Source organism: Tursiops truncatus, chromosome 5, assembly GCF_011762595.2.
Source record: "Tursiops truncatus isolate mTurTru1 chromosome 5, mTurTru1.mat.Y, whole genome shotgun sequence".
In the NCBI taxonomy this organism is placed as follows: Eukaryota; Metazoa; Chordata; class Mammalia; order Artiodactyla; family Delphinidae; genus Tursiops; species Tursiops truncatus.
In genome coordinates this window covers 105245854-105260954 of record NC_047038.1, presented here as the reverse complement: position 1 = coordinate 105260954, position 15101 = coordinate 105245854, and the positions used below count along the sequence as shown (strand labels likewise).

The 15101-nt window shown below is 37.1% G+C and overlaps 1 pseudogene; it reads right to left on the bottom strand.

Annotated features, from left to right (window-relative positions):
* Window positions 1-1957: 1957 nt before the first annotated feature.
* LOC141278661 (UTP--glucose-1-phosphate uridylyltransferase pseudogene) lies at window positions 1958-14292 on the bottom strand (annotated as a pseudogene).
* Between the last annotated feature and the right edge of the window lie 809 nt (window positions 14293-15101).

Below are 15101 nucleotides of genomic sequence, written 5' to 3'. Positions count from 1 at the left end.
TGACTATACTACCCAAAGCAATCTACAGGTTCAGTGCAATCCCTATCAAATTACCAATAGCATTTTTTACAGAACTAGAACAAATAATCTTAAAATTTGTATGGGGACAAAAAAGACCCCGAATAGCAAAAACTGTCTTGAGGGAAAAAAACAGAGCTGGAGGAATCAGACTCCCTGACTTCACACTATACTACAAAGCTACAGTAATCAAGAAAGTATGGTACTGGCACAAAAACAGAAATATAGATCAATGGAACAGGATAGAAAGCCCAGAGATAAACCCATGCACCTATGGTCAACTAATCTATGACAAAGGAGGCAAGGATATACAATGGAGAAAAGACAGTCTCTTCAACAAGTGGTGCTGGGAAAACTGGACAGCTACATGTAAAAGACTGAAATTACAACACTCCCTAACACCATACACAAAAATGAACTTAAAATGGCTTAAAGACCTAAATGTAAGACCGGGCAATATAAAACTCTTAGAGGAAAACATCAGAAAAACACTCTGACATAAATCACAGCAATATCTTTTTTTGATCCACCCCCTAGAGTAATGGAAATAAAAACAAAAATAAACAAATGAAGCTTAAAAGCTTTTGCACAGCGAACGAAATTACAAATAAGACGAAAAGACAACCATCAGATGGGAGAAAATATTTGCAAATGTAACAACAGACAAAAGATAAATCTCCAAAATATATAGACAGCTCATGCAGCTCAATATTAAAAAAACGAACATCCCAATTAAAAAAGGGGCAGAAGGCCTAGATTGACATTGCTCCAAAGAAGACATACAGATGGCCAAGAAAAGCTGCTCAACATCACTAATTATTAGAGAAATGCAAATCAAAACTACAATGAGGTATCACCTCACACCAGTTAGAATGGGCATCATTAGAAAATCTACAAACAACAAATGCTGGAGAGGGTGTGGAGAAAAGGGAGCCCTCTTGCAGTATTCGTGGGAGTGTAAATTGATACAGCCACTATACAGCCTTAAAAAACTAAAAATAGAATTACCATATGACCCAGCAATCCCACTGCTAAGCATATACCCAGAGAAAACCATTATTCAAAATGACACATGCACCCCAATGTTCATTGCAGCACTATTTACAATAGCCAGGTCATGGAAGCAACCTAAATTCCCATCAACAGACGAATGGATCGAGAAATTGTGGTACACATGTACAATGGAATATTACTCAGCCATAAATGGGAATGAAATTGAGTCATCTGTAGGGACGTGGATGGATCTGGAGACTGTCATACAGAGTAAAGTGAGTCAGAAAGAGAAAAACAAACATCGTATATTAACGCATATATGTGGAATCTAGAAAAATGTTACAGATGAAACGGTTTGCAAGGCAGAAATAGAGACACAGATGTAAAGGACAAACGTATGGACAGCAAGGGGGAAAGCAGGGGCTGGTTGGGGAGTGGTGGTGGTGGGATGAATTGGGAGATTGACATATATACACTAATATGTATAAAATAGGTAACTAATAAGCTGCTGTATAAAAAGTAAATAAAATAAAATTCAAGGGAAAAAGAACTATTGATGGAGATATTTTTGTGAATACTTTTGATTTTTTTTTACACGTGTATTGCTTCACAGCTTTATTTTTAAAATCACAAGCAGTTCAAAGTGACCATTATTGAGGCCTCTGTTAAAGATTTTCCAGCAGAGCTACACCAGTTTTAAGCTTAAACAATATTGCACTTTAAGATGAATTTAACTTTCAGGATCTTCTTCAAAAAGAAAAGTACTGCTTCCACCTGTGCTTTTCATAGACTAAAAGCATACTGCAGAAAACTCAACTTAAAAATTAGCACTGCATGGTACAGTAACATAATAAAGTACCTGCGCATTTTATAACCCTAGAGAACACTTCATTGTAAGAAATTGTTTAACCCATAATTAGTATAAAATGTGCACAATATTTTTCATTCAGTGATCCAAGGTATGAAGGTTCCCAGATACAATCTTGTTCTCTAATACTGCTCCAGGTGGGATGTCAATTCAGTCACCATGATTTGCGATGATTATAACTGTTCCCTGTAATAAAACATTCTTGTCAAATGTTATATCTCCTGAAACTGTGAGGTGATCCAATTCAAGCATATCTGGTATGCTTTCAAATCTCCTTAGATAATCCTGAACCTTCGTAAAAGGACCGCCTAATTTAACCAAGGGCACTGTAGGAAATTCCCGCTTTTCACTCATTGTCAGAGATCCTGCATTAAGACTATAAAGGTTTGACATCAAAAGCAAGAGATCTGATGTGGTTTTGACAGGCAGAAAACGGCTCCTAGGAACATTAATACCTAGAGAGTTCTCAAAGTTTTTAATGGCAGCCCCTACTGCAGTTTCCAACTGAATGACATTCAGGCCTCCATCCAAAGTCTTTGGATTTACAATGATTTCCATGTCAATAGCATTCTGCTCCTGCAGTCTTTTAACTGCTGTAAGAGAGATCCATAGGTTGTTTGTATTAAATATTTTGAATTTTGATACAGATTTATACTCATCAGCATATGCTTTTGGCACTTGAGCAATTTCCATCAGTCTCAATTTGCCTTCATACTGAGTGAGTGTCCCACCCTTTACATCTGCATGTGTTTTATTTGTGACTTCCATGACAAATTGACAAGGTTTTCCATTGGGTGGGTTTGTTAGATGATTAAGAATATAAAGATCCACTGTGGTACCCAGATTATCTATGTTGGACTCAAAAATATACCCTTTGCCTTCTCCTATAAAGGTATAAAGCAAACCAGAGTTGTAGAAACCGGCATAAATATTTCCATAACCCGGAGGGTACCAGGCTTCTGTATTTGCCCCTGAGAATGAAACATTCTTTGCTACAGGTAGTAAAGATTCTTTATTAATCCTCAGGTACCTGGTTTGATTAAAAGTGTAGATTTTCACACGACAGTGATTCTACTTCTGTAGTATTTTTTTTGCATCTTCATCCATGTTTTCTGTATCTGTGAGTCTGTTTCTGTTTTGCTATATACCTTCATTTGTACTATTTTTTAGATTCCATGTATAAGTGATATCCTACAGTATTGGTCTTTCTCTGTCAAATTTATTTCACTAAGCATAATATTCTCTAGGTCCATCCACATTGCTGCAAATGGTAGAATTTCATTCTTTTTAATGGCTGAGTAATATTCCTTCGTATATATTTACCACATCTTCTTTATCCATTTGTCTGTTGATGGACACTTGGGTTGTTACCATATCTTGTCTATTGTAAATAGTACTGCTAATGAACATTGAGGTCCATGTATCTTTTCGAATTAGTGTTTGAATTTTTTCTGGATATATATCCAGAAGTGGAATTGCTGGATTTGACTATTCTTTAGATGAAAAATAGTTTGTGATTCATAGATGAACCAAGCCAATGTAACTCAAGATTATTGATTGAAAGCTGACAGACAGGTAGGAAACGAGCATTCACTGAGATTATCCTATCATTTAAACTTCCAACAACATTTTTTGGGAAAAAGGTTATTTTTTCCTATATTACACGTGATAACTTGCTTAAGATCAGGCATCTCCTTAGGTACAAGACTAAGATTGTAACTTGGTTTCTATGGGATGACTTGTTTAGGAATAGCAATTCTGGCTCTACTTACGGAATTTCTTTCTACTTTGAAGATTACGAGAAACAAGGGAAAGAGGAAACTACTTGGTCATCATTATTTGAAAAAAATTTTATAGAATTTATCAGTTCTGGAAAAAATTACAACAAAGGAGTAATTTTACTAGAGAGGAAGAGCAGAGAATCAAAATTCTCCCCAAGACCCCTCATTTCACCTTTGGAAGAGGAATAAAGCTGGTACATGGCAAATAAAACTTCCAGCCTGAAGTTTGCCAAAAAGTGAAAGAAGATTGTATTGTCTTTTTACTCTTGTCAGTGCAATCTTTATAGCTCAAGGAAAAAGACTATCAAGCCATATGTGGTTCGACATAATTCCTGATGTCATTTGTATGAACTAACAGCATTTCCTGACTGTTTTGCTCTCCTTTGAGACTTTTTACATGTCATACTGGTTCAGATACAACCACAAGGGTATGGTAGGAGATTACACAATTAAATTAGTCCTTTTCTCTATTCAAAGTCAGAAAAGAAAGTAGATCCCAATTTGGATCAAAAGCAAATGGTTTTGAAAATATTTTTTATTGTATTTAGTCCTTGTCCCTTTCTTCTTCCATGGGTCTTGGGAGGAAGATTTTAATATTTCTTATATATGATTCAGGTCATCTACTTTAAGGTTAAATTTAGTTATTTAAGGTTGTATCCAGTGAAAAGCTTTCTTTGGTGTACTTTCTAGAAATACAATGCTAATAATTAAGGAGGATCAGAAAACTGCAATTCTTTGGAACAGACTATTCCAGCACAAAACTGAAACCATGTGCCTATTTCAAAGATATTTGAAAAGAACGCATGGAACATATCACATTTCAACTCATCTTGGGTTTAATGTCAGTGGGATAGAAAAGGAAGGCTAAAATAACTGTCTAAACCTGATTATGATTCTTGACCTGTTAAGAATTTCTCTTACGATGTAGGAAGTGAGATTATTATCTTTTCAGAGGGGTCAACACAAGGGGAAGGGTTAGAAGAGTGTGTGGCAATCAAAATAAAAACAAAATAAAAATAAAACACACCCCCCTTCTGCCCTAACACCTCATAAAAGTAAAATTCTAACCAAAACAATAAAAACCCAAGAGCTCTAAACAAATCCTAGTACACTGAAAGATCCCAATAAAAATATGTAGTATTATATAAAAAAAAAATTATCAGGATGCTTTGAAAGCTGTGGGACATCTAGCCAGATGGGGACAGGGTATAAAAAGATAGAAAGAGTAAAGTTCTGTTGTAATCATAAGGCATTTCCAAAAACCTCTGGAAAAAACCTTAAGGGCATGAACTGTGAATTCACTCCACAACATAAGGCATCTTTGCCAGTTTTGGTTCCTTTACTTTCAGGGTTCATCAGTGAGCCTGCTACAAATTAAGACTTGATTTAAAAAAAAACTCCTTAAAGAGTCTGAAAAAGAATATACTTATATAATGAATCACTGTGCTGTACACCTGAAACTAACACAACATTGTAAATCAACTCTACTTCAATAAAAAACATTAAGGGACACATAGTTTTCGAGGGCAGGAGCCCTCTGTGTCCCCCTTTGCCTGGCAAAGCAATAAAGCTATTCTTTTTCTTCACCCAAAACTCTGTCTCTGAGATTCGTTCCTGCAGTGGTGCACAGAGGCCGAGCTTTCGGCATCATTAGGACTCTGCACTTTCACTGCCGAGGGTGAGGGTTCAATCCCTGGTCAGGGAACTAAGATCCTGCAAGCCATGTGGTGCACCCTCCCACCCCCCCGCAAAAAAAGATGAAAATTATAGTGGAAATACCACTAGCTATTTGAATCTCATTAGTTATATGATAATCAAGAATAAAGCAAAAAAATAGCCAATGAACATCACCATGTTAGAGTTTTCAATATTACCATTATTTATCCAAATTTTAAAAACCTGAATAAAATCCTAACATTCTGTGAAAAAAAAGCATATACGAAGTCTTTGTACAGGGAAATAAAAATCAAGTTTGAACAATGTCATATGGTGAAGACCACAGTTTTCGCTTTTTTAGCTTGGGATGCATTTCATTCTTATCAGCAGAAGTTTTCTCCAATCAGCTGGTCTGTTTCTAAGGAGAAGAAATCTGAATAGTAAACTCTTTTAAGTGCACAAAATCATTTCATTGTAAAGAAAGACAGGTACTGATGGTTTTGGCCAAAATTATGGCCAAAGTGACATGATGCATCTGGGTTTGGATATAGCTATAGTCTAAGGATTAATAATGGTACTAGCACAACTTGTCAAAGCTGACCACCTTGAGAAGAAGTAGTCTGAGTTGAATCTTCTAGTTTTTCCAGTTTGGTTGACTTCCTCTTTTCAGAGTCAGAATTTTCTATGCATCAACTATTGTGCAAATATGGTTTTTTTGTTTGGGATGTTCGTTTTTTAAATATTGAGCTGCATGAGCTGTCTATATATTTTGGAGAACTATCCTTTGTCTGTTGATACGTTTGCAAATATTTTTCTCCCATTCTGAGGGTTGTCTTTTTGTCTTATTTGTAATTTCGTTTGCTGTGCAAAAGCTTTTAAGTTTCATTTGTTTATTTTTGTTTTTATTTCCATTACTCTAGGGGGTGGATCAAAACAGATCTTTCTTTGATTTATGTCAAAGAGTGTTTTTTCCATGTTTTCCTCTAAGAGTTTTATATTGTCCGGTCTTACATTTAGGTCTTTAATCCATTTTGAGTTTATTTTTGCATATGGTGTTAGGGAGTGTTGTAATTTCAGCCTTTTACATGTAGCTGTCCAGTTTTCCCAGCACCACTTGTTGAAGAGACTGTCTTTTCTCCATTGTATATCCTTGCCTCATTCATCATAGATAAGTTGACCATAGGTGCATGGGTTTATCTCTGGGCTTTCTATCCTGTTCCATTGATCTATATTTCTGTTTTTGTGCCAGTACCATATTGTCTTGATTACTGTAGCTCTGTAGTATAGTCTGAAGTCAGGAAGTCTGATTCCTTCAGCTCCGTTTTATTCCCTCAAGACTGCTTTGGCTATTTGAGGTCTTTTTTGTCTCAATACAAATTTTAAGATTGTTGTTCTAGTTCTGTAAAAAATGCCATTGGTAATTTGATAGGAATTGCATTGAATCTGTAGATTGCTTTGGGTAGTATAGTCATTTTCACAATATTGATTCTTCCAATCCAAGAACATGGTATATCTCTTCATCTGTTTGTATCATCTTTAATTTCTTTCAACAATGTCTTGTAGTTTTCTGCATACAGGTCTTTTGTCTCCCTAGGTAGGTTTATTCCTAGGTATATTATTATTTTTTTGCAGTGGTAAAGGGGAGTGTTTCCTTAATTTTTCTTTCAGATTTTTCATCATTAATGTATAGGAATGCAAGAGATTTCTGTGCATTAATTTTGTATCCTGCAACATTACCAAATTCATTTATTAGCTCTAGTAGTTTTCTGGTGGCATCTTTAGGATTATCTATGTATAGTATTATGTCATCTGCAAACAGTGACACTTCTACTTCTTCTTTTCCAATTTGTATTCCTTTTATTTCTTTTTCTTCTCTGATTGCTGTGGCTAGGACTTCCAAAACTATGTTGAATAATAGTGGTGACAGTGGACATCCTTGTCTTGCTCCTAATATTGGAGGAAGTGCTTTCAGTTTTTCACCATTGAGAATGATGTTTGCTGTCGGTTTGTCATTTATGGCCTTTATTATGTTGAGGCGGCTTCCCTCTATGCCCACTTTCTGGAGAGTTTTTTTTTTTTATCATAAATGGGTGTTGAATTTTGTCAAAAGCTTTTTCTGCATCTATTGAGATGATCATATGGTTTTTATTCTTCAATTTGTTAATATGTTATATCACATTGATTAATTTGCGTATATTGAAGAATCCTTGCATCCCTGGGATAAATCCCACATGATCATAGAGTATGATCCTTGTGTTGTTGGATTGTGTTTACTAGTATTTTGAGGACGATTTTTGCATCTATATTCATCAGTGTTATTGGTCTGTAATTTTCCTTTTTGTAGTAGCTTTGTCTGGTTTCAGTATCAGGGTGATGGTGGCCTCGTAGAATGAGTTTGGGAGTGTTCCTTCCTCTGCAATGTTTTTGGAAGCATTTGAGAAGGATGGGTGTTAGCTCTTCTCTAAATGTTTGATAGAATTCACCTGTGAAGCCATCTGGTCCTGGACTTTTGTTTGTTGGAAGACTTTTAATCACACTTTCAATTTTATTACTTGTGATTGGTCTGTTCATGTTTTCTATTTCTTCCTTGTTCAGTCTTGGAAGGTTGTACCTTTCTAAGAATTTGTCCATTTCTTCCAGGTTATCCATTTTATTGGCATAGAGTTGCTTGTAGTAGTCTCTCATGGTGCTTTGTATTTCTGCGGTGTCTGTTGTGACTTCTCCTGTTTCATTTCTAATTTGTGCCCTCTCCCTCTTTTTCTTGATGAGTCGGGCTAATGGTTTATCAATTTTGTTTACCTTCTCAAAGAATCAGCTTTTAGTTTTATTGATCTTTGCTATTTTCTTTGTTTCTATTTCATTTATTTCTGCTCTGATCTTTATGCGTTCTTTCCTTCTACTAACTTTGGGTTTTGTTTGTTCTTTCTCTCGTTCCTTTAGGTGTAAGGTTATATTGTGTATTTGGGATTTTTCTCATTTCTTGAAGTAGGTTGTATTGCTATAAACTTTCCTCTTAGAACTGCTTTTGCTTCATCCCATAGGTTTTGGATCATCGTGTTATCATTGTAATTTGTCTCTATGTATGTTTTGATCTCCTCTTGATTTCTTCAGTGATTTCTTGATTATTTAGTTAAGTATTTTTTAGCCTCCATGTGTTTGTATTTTTTACGTTTTTTTCCCCTGTAATTGATTTCTAATCTCATAGCATTGTGGTCAGAAAAGATGTTTGATATTAATTCAATTTTCTTAAATTTACTGAGACTTGATTTGTGACCCAAGATGTGATCTATCCTGGAGAATATTCCATGTGCACTTGAGAAGAAAGTGTAATCTGTTGTTTTTGGATGGAATGTCCCATAAATATCAATTAACACTATCTGGTCTAGGGTGTCATTTAAAGTTTGTGTTTCCTTATTAATTTTCTGTTTGGATTATCTGTCCATTGGGGTAAGTGTGTTAAAGTCCCCCACTATTATTGTGTTACTGTCGATTTCCTCTTTAATAGCTGTTAACAGTTCCCTTATGTATTGAGGTGTTCCTATGTTGGGTGCATATATATTTATAATTGTTGTATCGTCTTCTTGGATTGATCCCTTGATCATTATGTAGTGGCCTTCTTTGTCTTTTTAACATTCTTTGTTTTAAAGTCTATTTTATCTGATATGAGTATTGCTACTCCAGCTTTTTTTTTTTGCTTTCCATTTGCATGGAATATCTTTTTCCATCCCCTCACTTTCAGTCTGCATGTGTCCCTAGGTCTGAAGTGGGTCTCTACTTGTAGACAACATATATATGGATTCGGTTTTTATATCCATTCAGCGAGCCTGTGTCTTTTGGTTGGATCATTTAATCCATTCACGTTTAAGGTGATTATCAGTAAGTATGTTCCTATTACCATTTTCTTAATTGTTATGGGTTTGTTTTTGTAGGTCCTTTTCTTCTCTGTGTTTCCCACTTAGAGAAGTTCCTTTAGCATTTGTTGCTGAGCTGGCGTGGTGGTGCTGAATTCTCTTAGCTTTTGCTTGTCTGTAAAGCTTTTGAGTTCTCCATTGAATCTGAATGAGATCCTTGTAGAGTAATCTTGTTTGTAGGTTTTTCCCTTTCATCACTGTAAATATATCATGCCACTCCCTTCTGGCTTGTAGAATTTCCACTGAGAAATCAGCTGTTAACCTTATGGGAGTTCCCTTTTATGTTATTTTTTTGTGTTTCCCTTGTTGCTTTCAATAATTTTTCTTTGTCTTTATTTTTTGCCAATTTGATTACTGTTTGCCTTGGTGTGTTCCTCCTTGGGTTTACCCTGCCTGGGACTCTCTGTGTTTCCTGGTCTTGGGTGGCTATTTCCTTTCCCATGTTAGAGAAGTTTTCTACTATAATCTCTTCAAATATTTTCTCGGGTCTTTTCTCTCTTTCTTCTCGTTCTGGGACCCGTATAATGTGAATGTTGTTACATTTAATGTTGTCCCAGAGGTCTCTTTTGCTGTCTTCATTTCTTTTCATTCTTTTTTCTTTATTCTGTTCTGTTGCAGTGAATTCCACCATTTTGTCTTCTAGGTCACTTATCCATTTTTCTGCCTCAGTTATTCTGCTATTGATTCCTTCTAGTATATTTTTCATTTCAGTTATTATATTGTTCACCTCTGTTTGTTCTTTAAGTGTTCTAGGCGTTTGTTCTTTAATTCTTCTAGGTCTTTGTTAAACATTTCTTGCATCTTCTCGATCTTTGTCCCATTCTTTTTCCAAGGTCCTGGATTATCTTCACTATCATTATTCTGAATTCTTTTTCTGGAAGGTTTCCTATCTCCACTTCATTTAGTTGTTTTTCTGGTGTTGTATCTTGTTCCTTCATCTGGTATATAGCCCTCTGCCTTTTCATCTTGTCTGTTTTTCTGTGAATGTGGTTTTTGTTCCACAGGTTGCAGGATTGTAGTTCTTCTTGCTTCTGCTCTCTGCCCTCCGATGGATGAAGCTATCTAATTGGCTTGTGCAAGTTTCATGATGGGAGGGATTGGTGTGTGCAGAGCTCAGTAAAACCTTAATCTGCTTGTCTGCTGATGGGTGGGCCTGGGTTTCCTCCCTCTTGGTTGTTTGGCCTGAGGCAACCCAACACTGGAGTCTACCTGCCTCTTTGGTGGGGCCAATGGCAGACTCTGGGAAGGCTCACACCAAGGAGTACTTCCCAGAACTTCTGCTGCCAGTGTCCTTGTCCTCAAGGAGCCACCCCCCTGCCTCTGCAGGAGACTCTCTAACTCTAGCAGGTAAGTCTGGTTCAGTCTCCTATGGGGTCACTGCTCCTTTCCCTGGGTCCTGATGTGCATGCTACTTTGTGTGTGCCCACCAAGAGTGGAGTCTCTGTTTCCCCCAGTCCTGTCGAAGTCTTTCAATCCGCTAGCTTTCAAAGTCTGATTCTCTAGGATTTCCTCCTCCTGTTGCGGGACCCCCAGCTTGGGAGGCCTGACGTGGGGCTCAGAACCTTCACTCTAGTGGGTGGACTTTTGTGGTATAAGTTCCCCAGTTTGTGAGTCACCCACCCAGCAGTTATGGGATTTGATTTTATTGTGATTGCGCCCCTCCTACCATCTCATTGTGGCTTCTTCTTTGTCTTTGGATGTGGGATATCTTTTTTGGTGAGTTCCAGTGTCTTCCTGTCGATGATTGTTTAGCAGTTAGTTGTGATTCCATTTCTCTCAGAAGTGGGAGTGAGCACACATCCTTCTACTCCGCCATCTTGAACCAATCCCCTCAAATTCTCCTAGTTTCTATTTTTGATTGGGTTTTTTTTGTTTTTTGTTTGTTTTGAGAATGAATCCAAAGAATGATTATTATAAGACAGAAAAGGAATAAGTGTCAGTCATCCATAATTTCTGTGAATCCCAATCCCATGCAGAGATGTAAGGCTGTCTTCTGAAGAACTAAAAATATAAAATGATTAGCTACTTAATGACTTTGTCCTGTTCTTTGGAAAGAATTGTGCAAGTTTATTTCTTCAGCAACCACTCTGTAGACTTAAGTAAAATTAATAAGATTTATCTTTACAACCCTTCTCTCATAACTCTTGTCCCACAGTTCAAGTCATATGTAGAATTTGGGTTCTTTTGATAACAGACATCCAATGTTAAGGGAGCGTATTTTGAAACTTAACAAAATGTCTGGGTTTTGTTATGGAACAATCTGCATGAATCTCTTGATGATATTGGGAAAGGGAAATCTGCCAGCATTATTGCTTCCACTTAGTGACTAAACACAGAAAGCCTTTCTCCAGTATGGCAAATATTGAGAAATTTGGATTTCCACAGTTTATGAAAACCTTTCTTTGTAAGAAAAAGTGATTAATATTTTTTTTGCAAAATGATTTGATAAAAGGAAAATTTCAAGTGATCATCTGTGTGTTTATTTGTATATTTCAGTGATTCTTAGCCAGGAGCATGTTTAGATGTCTAAAGCATTTTGGTTGTCATGATTGGGGGGAATTAAGAAGGGGTTTGTGAATGAGGTACTATTTGCAGTAGAGGTTGATGAATAGGGAAATTTCAATGGTCTTTGTGTCTGCACAAGTCAGGGTAGAGAGGCTGAAATCCATGGGACATGTTTGGAGATTGACAAGCAGTTTTATTTGCTTGGTGTCAGAAGAGCTGAGATGCATTTGTACAAAACCCAGGATGAAATTGGGAACATCTGATGGATTTTGAACAAGCAGGTACCATGGTCAGAATGTGATCACATGAAGAATATTCTGATAAAAGCACATAAGATGGACTGGAATAGAGAGCTGAAGGGGCAGGAAGTTGTCCTCAGGATGGAGGCAAGAGTGGTTGAGGGGAATGGATGAGAGAGCACCGACTGCACAATATTGCAGAATTAGACTTGATCCGATATAAGTTGATCATGCATTGACTGTGGGGGACAATAAATGAGGAGGACCTGTAGAGGACACCAAGGTTTTGAACCTGAGGACTTAGAGGACATAGGGATATTCACAGATATAGGAACACTAAAGGGAGAAGCTGGTTTTAATGAAAAGATGATTCCTCTTTGAACATGCTGAATTAAAGATGCTGGAGGATGTCCAAGTGAAGTCATCTAGCAGTCAGTTGGAATGGTAGGATTAAAGATTAGGACAGTAGATAGGGGCAAGAAGGCAGAAGTGTGGTTGTCTTTTTCACAGAGGAGTGGTTAACATGGATACGGTGTGATAGTAGAACTTTGGTTAGAAAACAATAGTGTATAGAAGCCAAGGATGATGCTAAACATCTTACTATACACAGGATAACCTTTTTCCCCTTTCCATAAGATAACATTTCTCTGGCTTAAATATCAATATTTCTGAGGTTGAGAAACTTGTTATAATGCTTTCTTCTTTCTTAAAAATTCAACTGTCTGCATGATTTGTGATGGCCTACTAACCCTAATTTATAGCCCCCAATATGGCTAAAGCCCAGCACCTGCTAAGCCCATCTTTCCAATGTTGTACAGATCAGAGAGGGTAGTGAGAGGCCAGCCCTCTGTCCCCACCTGACTTCAGAATATCTTGCTGTGAGATCAGTTCCCTACCAGCATTTTACAAACATTGATATTGTGCACAGTGTGCAACAACAAAAACATTACATAAAAGTTGCTTAAGAAACAAAATCAAATGGCTAAACTCTTATCCCTTCTCTCACCCCCCATAAATGTACCAGAGTCAGCCTGTACTATCACTAGCCTTTTAGTCATTAAAAACAATTAAATAAGACCGAGAGGGAAACAGACTCCATTCTCCTCCTTGGCATAAGCCTATAGAACTGTAGTCCATTTTGGATAAAGTATTTTGCATTTTATGACCACTTTAGTTTACTATAGAAGAGAAACATCAAACATCTTTATCTAATTTATTAAGGTATACATTCTCCAGGTTTGTCTGATGATTGGAGCATATTTGCCCTTTCCCACATATTTGAATAGAGAAGGAACATATGCATTTACCTCCTTGTTGTATTCTGAAATGTTTGTTTGTAGTTGTTATGTTAGTACCATCTTCATAAGTCTGTACTTGTTTCCATAGTACATATGCAGTTCTATAGCTTCTTTAAAAGGTGATTTATTTTTTTTTCAGTGAATTAGAATTTCTTGCCTTTGTACTCTGTACTCTGCTTTTTTTCTTTTCTTTTTGAAAAAAATCCTTGGTTTGAGAATAAAAGCAAGTAGAGAGATGAGAGGACGGCACACATCAAATGTGTTTAACCTATGAGAAATACATATGGGTTCCCTTTGTGTTATATAGTTCTTTCCTAAGATTATTTTTGAATCTGTGCAGTGTAATGAACTAAGTAGAACATCCAGGTGTCCAGTCCATTCAGTACAATGAACATTATCATGTTCAATGTTATTGCACCTAAGATCACTGGACAAACCCTGTATTTTTACAGTTGAGGAAGATAAATCTTGCCTTATATAAGGCCTCCTTATATGAGGAAAGGAACTTGACTTGCTTGGCCAGGAGCTTTTAACTCTTTAAAAGAGCAGGGGCTTGAACTCATGCAACCTGAAAACAAATTCAAGCCTCTTAATCAGAGGCTGATAGCCTCTTCTTGAAACACAGCAAGACACACAACAGTTGATGGTTCATGATGGTCTATTTTCTTGAAGTCTCTGGGTTTCCTCATTGTCTGTCTCACTACCTGGCAAATCCAACACTTTGTTCTGCTTTCTTATTTATGTCTATGTCTTCCAGCATGTCATTGTTAATATTGTTGAGTACCCCTCCCTCATCTGCTTCCCCTCATTACAACTTCTCTCTATTATCACCAATTTGTCTGTCTCTTTCTCCATAAGTTTTTTCTAACCAAAATTCTACTATTGCACTGTATCCGTATTAACCACTCCTCTGTGAAAAAGACAACCACATTTCTGCCTCCTTGCCCCTATCTACTGTCCTAATCTCTGTTCCCACCGTTCCAGCTGACTGCTAGATGACTTCACTTGGACATCCTCCAGCATCTTTAATTCAGCATGTTCAAAGAGGAATCATCTTTCCATTGAAACCAGCTTCTCCCTTTAGTGTTCCTATATCTGTGAATATCCCTATGTCCTCTAAGTCCTCAGGTTCAAAACCTTGGTGTCCTCTACAGGTCCTCCTCATTTATTGTCCCCCACAGTCAATGCATGATCAACTTATATCGGATCAAGTCTAATTCTGCAATATTGTGCAGTCGGTGCTCTCTCATCCATTCCCCTCAACCACTCTTGCCTCCATCCTGAGGACAACTTCCTGCCCCTTCAGCTCTCTATTCCAGTCCATCTTATGTGCTTTTATCAGAATATTCTTCATGTGATCACATTCTGACCATGGTACCTGCTTGTTCAAAATCCATCAGATGTTCCCAATTTCATCCTGGGTTTTGTGCATATGCATTGCTCTTCTGACACCAAGCAAATTAAACTGCTTGTCAATCTCCAAACATGTCCCACAGATTTCAGTCTCTCTGTCCTGACTTGTGCAGACACACAGCCCAATGAAATCTCTCTATTCACCAAGTTTTGCTGCAAATAGTACCCATTCACAAAGACCTTCTTAATTCCCATTCATACAAATTTTGTTCCTTACAGTTTTCCCATCATCCTCATGCTATGTTGTGTTAGTGTTATGCCAATTTCCTACTCTATGTTCTTCATAACTTTTGTTAATTTACCTTGGCCCGTCTTGCTTCCTCTTAGTTTGTGAATCTTTTAGGCAGAGAACATGTCTTACTTAGCTCAGTACCTTCACCTCTCTAGCACCTAGGACAGTGCATGAAACAGTAGGAACT